Source organism: Papilio xuthus, unplaced genomic scaffold (assembly GCF_000836235.2).
Source record: "Papilio xuthus unplaced genomic scaffold, Pxut_1.1 DF826945.1, whole genome shotgun sequence".
Lineage (NCBI taxonomy): Eukaryota > Metazoa > Arthropoda > Insecta > Lepidoptera > Papilionidae > Papilio > Papilio xuthus.
Genome location: NW_013531704.1, coordinates 883,986 through 890,826, shown reverse-complemented (window position 1 = coordinate 890,826; position 6,841 = coordinate 883,986).

Sequence of the window (6,841 nt, the reverse complement as noted above, 5' to 3'; positions counted from 1 at the left end):
AGATTAAGTTTAAGATTCTATTAATTTCTGATAAATTGGTAGTCACATAGCTCTCATTCGACACAGAGGCATTAAGAGGTTTTACTTAGTGGAGATTTAGTATGATAAATCCACACTAATGAGATCCCATAGTTATGAGAAGAAGACAAAGAAATCAATATTATATGTAAAACGTGACTAAATAAAGAAAGTAATTTGTGTTATTATAAAATAATTAATAAGTTAAACCTATAAAAATTACTTATCAAACGGCACCATTTAACCTTCATTAGCGTACGTGCTACCATTTTGATGACGGAATGAATTATTTTAGGTCACCTCAAACTAATCGCTTTTAAAACATTTCATACGTATTTCAAAACTAACATGACGTACGAAATATAAAGTAATTAGTATTAGTTATTGTTTTTACAACGACAATACGGATAATGTATAAGAATAACCAAACGATATTAAAAATAAAACCACAGGATTTCTTCACATCCCTTAATATGACTGTTGCACCAGAATGCTATAACATTGGTTCAATTTACTTTGGAAAACCTATCTATGCTCACCTCATTATAATGTGGATGAAAACGAGGTAAGCCTATGGCCTATTAGTATTGGAATCTGAAAAGGGACAGTATAACAGTAGTTAGTCTGTCCTCTCAATCTCCCATCTTTTGTCTTCAAGGAAAGATTACAACTTGCATCTTACAATTGTCGTGTCTACATCATTACAACATATTTGCGTCATCTGCGATGCTTTGGAGTAACCTGATATGTCATTAGATCATCTATAGTGATCAGTTCCTTAACAGATGCTGTAAGAGCAATCTTATCAAAATATCAAATCATTTTATGTGATATGATAAATAATTTCGTTCGTTGAGGAGGTACTTCTAGCAATTTTAAAATATTATATATTCAACAATAGAAAACAAATAAGAAAAAATTCCATGATTTTGCTGTCTGCTGAGTTAAATTATCTGATTAGTAAATCTCATCTAGAAACTGGAATGGAGCATCAAAAATATTTTGAACAAACCATATTACATTTAAGATAAGACGTGGAAAGAGAACAATGTCAAGTCATAAGTAATTTTCCTAGAATAAAGTAAACAAATACTTAGCAATGAATAAACATATTAAAGGGCTTGATACGATGGAATTCAAAGTGAAAGGCGAACACGACAGATAAGACGCAGTGCAAACAATCTGATAATAATAACGTCGGATTGAAATCGAAAGCAAAATTACATGTCTTGATTCATATGTGCAAAGAATCGGATTGCAATTTTACATATATCAATATATTATCACTATATATATTATCATAAATAAATAAATAAATAAATATATGTTCTTGCATTTACTACATTAACGATGCCAGACATAGGGTTGGATTAAAAACGAAACAGAAAATACGACTGCATGCCTTCTCCAGGATGGATCGAGGTTTTAGAGACTTTTGTGTACCAAAATGAGTTTGCATGTTTGGATTTTAACGCGTCTCAGAGGCTCTATTCTTACCAAGAAAAAATAATAGACAAAAAATAAATAATTTGTGACTCATTTCCAAATCACTATTCAGTATAATGTTACTAATAAAAAAATCATCGATACCAAGAACATAACAAATAAACAGAATGCCCACTTAAATTGCAAAGGAAAAAACAAATTCATTTAAGGATGTATAGTGCGCTGTTGAAGCAATTCACAAATCCTTATCTTCAATTACTATGTCACATTTATCTGATATGATTGATCGGTCTCCGGCCAGCGTTTGTGTCGCCCGGTAACTTTCCTCAGAGCTCGCTTAGATGAGATCAGAGTAATCTCACTGATAGCTATCAAGGCTTTTCCTTTAGTTATTTGCTTCATTCAATGGGTAAAATTGGCACTTGGCCAACATGATTGACTACGGCCTAGTTACCTTAGGATAAGCTTCAAGCCCCTCAATGGAAACGTATAGTGAGCTGATGATGACAATAGATAAAATAAATAAGAATCAAAAATATTGTCACCTCAATTTGAGAAGTTCGAATTGATGATTGAATGAGAAAGGAAGTTTAGACTGGATTGTATTTAGCACAGGTCTAGAACGATCATGAAAGATCTGAGATTTAACATATTTCTTTGTTAGTATTTAACACGGCTAAAGTACTGGTTACAATAATCATGGAACAGCAAACTTCATCCAAAAATATGATATATTCATAACTTGAAGTGCTGTCTCACGACAATGGAATGTGCATTCAAAATGCAATTGTGAATATAAAAATAAACTAATGTGAAATCCAGACAATTGCACAAATATCTTCGTGGGTAGTCTGTGGGCGGGATATCTGTATTGTATTGCCTTCAGTCCGGTCTTTGTGAAGCTAGGTAACGTCTACCCTAACCTGTATATTGTAGTTATAGAATTCAATTGATTTTAAACTGTAAAATGCTTGGCATTTTATAGCTCTTATGATTTAAGTGTAAGCAAACTAATACATTATTAAATTAAATTAATTTCTAAAGCTTAGCTACAGATATGTGGTACGTGTCGAAAAATACATAACACTTTCGAGGCTGCACATTACGTGCCTAAATGAAGTTGTACAAAACGCATACATTTATATGACGATATGTCAAACAAGTTGACAATATGTCATATTTAATTCATCAATCGAATCTTAATCTATGCGGTGTACTTTGTTCGTAAACTGATTGAACTCCGTCAAGATCCGTGAAATTTTAATGCCAAGAGCTATGGACAGAAACATATTACCATCTCTGTCATTCTCTTTAAAAGAAGCAGAGATAGTAATATACTTTGTACAGATGTTTTAAAGTCACGGTATGATTATACATAGGAAATGTTCACACAAGCCAACATAATCTAGAAAATTTAGAAAAGAACCCGTGTCTTATTGTTAGTTTGTCGTTTGCTTTCTGAACTGCGACAAATGTCAAAGTAGGTTTTAGTATGTCAAAGTTTGATCTTTTAATACTGTCCTACTTCTTATAAAATAATCTATTGATAAAGTTCTCGATATTTCTATAATAAGGTTAACATACTTTTTATATTAATTAATCGCTCAATTAGTTTATTAAATTGATACAAAATCAGACGGTCGACTCATAAATTCTTATACATTAATAATATTGGAGGAATAAGCGCATATAACTAACAACGAATGTTTATTTTATATCCACAAAACTATGATTTAAAAGTACTAATTTAACCTTCCTTTCTATTGATCTTTACGTAAACGTAAGTCAATCCACTGATTTCCAAGGATTCATAGACGATAGTCCTAATATTGTTATGTAGACGCAATTACATTACACATAAAGGTTTAGCATTTTCCACTAAAAAATCTTATTAGTAATTAACCTATGTGTTCTTCCAGACCATCTACATTTATGCGAAATTTCATCAAGATGCTTTGAGCCGTTCTGTAGATACCTACTGTCAAACATCCATCCATCTAAACATTCGCATTTATAATATTAGTAAGATATAAAGAAATAAGCAAGTTGAAGTTTTATAGTTAACAAAAAAAGGCTATTTGATTCTCATACATATGATGAACGTTGTCTACTATTGAAGATTACGTTTGGTGGGATATAAAGATGTATGATTCTGGGGTAAACGTACCCGTTTTTGTTCTATCTACAATTTAAAAGTCAAACAATTTAATATTGATCGAAACTAAAGTGAATATATGCTTTTCAGCTAATCTTTATATCGCATGATAAAACTGCAATCGGCTTTTCATGACGCAAATATCAATGTATATGAAAGATACAAAAACAATGACATATAGGTAAGTTTCGACTATCAATGATTAACTGTGGGTTTTTGAAACCAAAATTTCAATTTGAAATATATTGTTATCTCTGTTTTGTCAATAATAAAAGACAGGGGTAACGATATGTTTTTAACGGATATTTTGGCGTCAGAAACTCACGGTAAGTGATTGTCATTTGAGAATGAGTATTTGTCATATTGTCATTTTCAATAATGAATTTTAATGAGATAAGAAATATGACAAATGCATTGATGTAAATTATAAATTGCAGTATCTCCTTGTGCTATAAAATTTGTACATATACTTGAAATATATACATATAAATAAAATGGGATTGTCTGGTACATACACCATTTTTTTTTTACAATATTTGTCTGTCTGTTTGTTCCGGCTAATCTCTTAAATGGCTGGACCGATCTTGACGGGACTTTTATTCGCAGGTAGCTTATATAATAAGGAGTAACTTAGATTACGTGTATTTTAGAAAAAGAAAGTAGCAATGTCCAAGTACTGTGCAGTACCGCGCGCAGCTCAAGACCGTATTTCACGCTGACGAAGTCGCGGGCACATCTAATTGTCAATATATTTTTTTACTTCGTATGTCTATTACTTTACGATTCGGCCACATTTGTAAAGACCGACTAATTTAACAAACAACATTAACAAATTGTATGTAAATAACATTATAATCACATTTTCTTTTAAAATCTATTAAAAAGAAAAAAAAACACACGAGGTTAAATGCAATATAAAAATGCATACTATTAACAAAATGTTCATGTACAGTCGACATCACAAGTTTTTAGTATTTTTACAAAATGCTTCATTTTGATTTTTTAATAAAGAAATACGCCAATTCAATTTTTGACCAAGAACACGCATATAAAATCAATAGTTGAATGCGCTATCATACTTTTGAAGCACAAATACGAAAAGGCAATATCCATCACAGTAACATAAATGTTGTTACATCTAGATCAGTAAACAGCATTTAATCGTAAGAAATAACGGCTACCAAAGGAAAGTGGGTAAACATACAGCTAGAGCACTTTAAATACACGATGATATATCAAAAACTGTAATAGAAAAGAAAGTGAGGCGTGAAATTAGAATAATAACAGCAATGAAATTTTACGCCAAGAATTACGCGTTAGTGTTGGGAACATGACAAAGACATCTAAAGATTCTCAATAACCTTCAAACAAAAACATTCAGAACTGTACTTTAAGTAACGTGTTATTTTGACAGTTAGTCATTAAAACTAAGATATATAAATTTGGACTTCTTATTTGTTTGTAGGCTGGACCTGCGGGAGCTACAAGCGATGGACTGGCAGGAGAAGGCGCAAGACAGGCGACTTTGGCAATCTCTTGTGTCGGAGGCCAAGACCCACTTCGGGTCGATGCGCCAGCGAAGTATCTGTGTAGTATAGGCTATAAATGAAGGGTAAAGCAAAGTGTTAAATTGAAAAGAAACGCAACGGCTGTAAAATTGATGACAATTTACATTAAGATTTAAAAAGGCGTTCAAAATGGAAATTGCAGTGTCATTGTGTTAGATATTGAGAAACAAATTTTACATTTAAAGAAAGAAATACATACATACTTTTTATCTTTAAGCTTTTAAGTATTGTATCAATCGACTATCACAATTGTAGACATTAATCCGGGATTTAAAGTAAATCGATTTAATTTTATCAACATAATTGCATTCCTTACAAACTTCTACAATCTTCGATGGACGAAAGAAAAGGGATCATACCAATAAAAACTGTAGAAATTCAGATGCATTTCTTACCAGATTTTACATAGTAAAAACGAAATGTAAACTGTGATGTGATTATGGTCAAAAAGACTCGGGCGAACCATCCTATTATCCATGGGACGTAGGGCATTTTTCTACTAATATCTCGTTTACTTGTTAGTTTTAAATCCATAAATCAACTTATATCCAGTGCTTGTAACTAAGGAAATGCATGATAATGCATTATTTTTTAATAATCCTATTAATTTTAATCAAAGATAAAATAAACATTCGAAGGACAAAAAATAACTAGGAAACCTTTATACCTTTATCATATTGATAACATACAGTGATAATAAAAAAGCACGTGTCCTTAGTAACCTGATTAAAAAAAAATTGAAAAATTGTTAATACACAATACAAGTTGCCTAGTAGAAAAAAGGATATGTAGAGAATATATTAATGTTTGGAATTATAATAAAAAAAAATGTTTCCATAACGGAGTGCATTCTACAGTTAAAAAAATAACAGTTTCATTTCACTTGTGCCCGCGACTGTACTTCGAGTCACACATCATCGCTTGTGAGTAAAGACAAAAGCATGTCTACCGAAGGCCGCAGAAATGTTTTGAGGTCAACAACATAACTTCCGACGTAATGCTATTCGGAAATAAATACTAGCAAAAAAATACAAAATACATGAATTAGTAATTAATGTGTTTTTTACATTTATGGTTAAGGATTCTTTATGATAATTAACTTTGATATAGGCAAGTCTTTATAATAAAAATTAAAGCTGACTCTTGTGTTCTTTAATGCCGTCGGCTTTAAAATGCTGTAAATTTTACAAAAAAATTAAACGTTCTAATTCTGGTTACAATGAAACGTTAACTTTGAAAGCTTAAAATATTAATTCCTGTACGTTGCGTGATTAAAGTTTATTACAAAACAATTCCAAAATAAATAAAATATACGTACATCGTGACCTTTATCTTGCCCTTCACGTTTATTGATCTAAAACGACTACAAATAGTAGGTTCATATGTATAATAAACTTTACTACAGGATGTGTTATATACAAATTTGTCCCGAAACACATCCGAAATATTATACATCCTTTATGTCAAACAGAATAATATCTTGTCTAAAAACAAGATGCTAAGTAAATGTGAGGCACGCAGGGGGAGGGAAGGCAGCATGACAGTTGTTACGCTATTTACAAAATTACACCGGTAAATGCAACAAGAATTCTAGAAAGGTTAAATTTTAATACAAAAAAATGTATTATCCAAGTTGTAATTAACATTCGTGAAG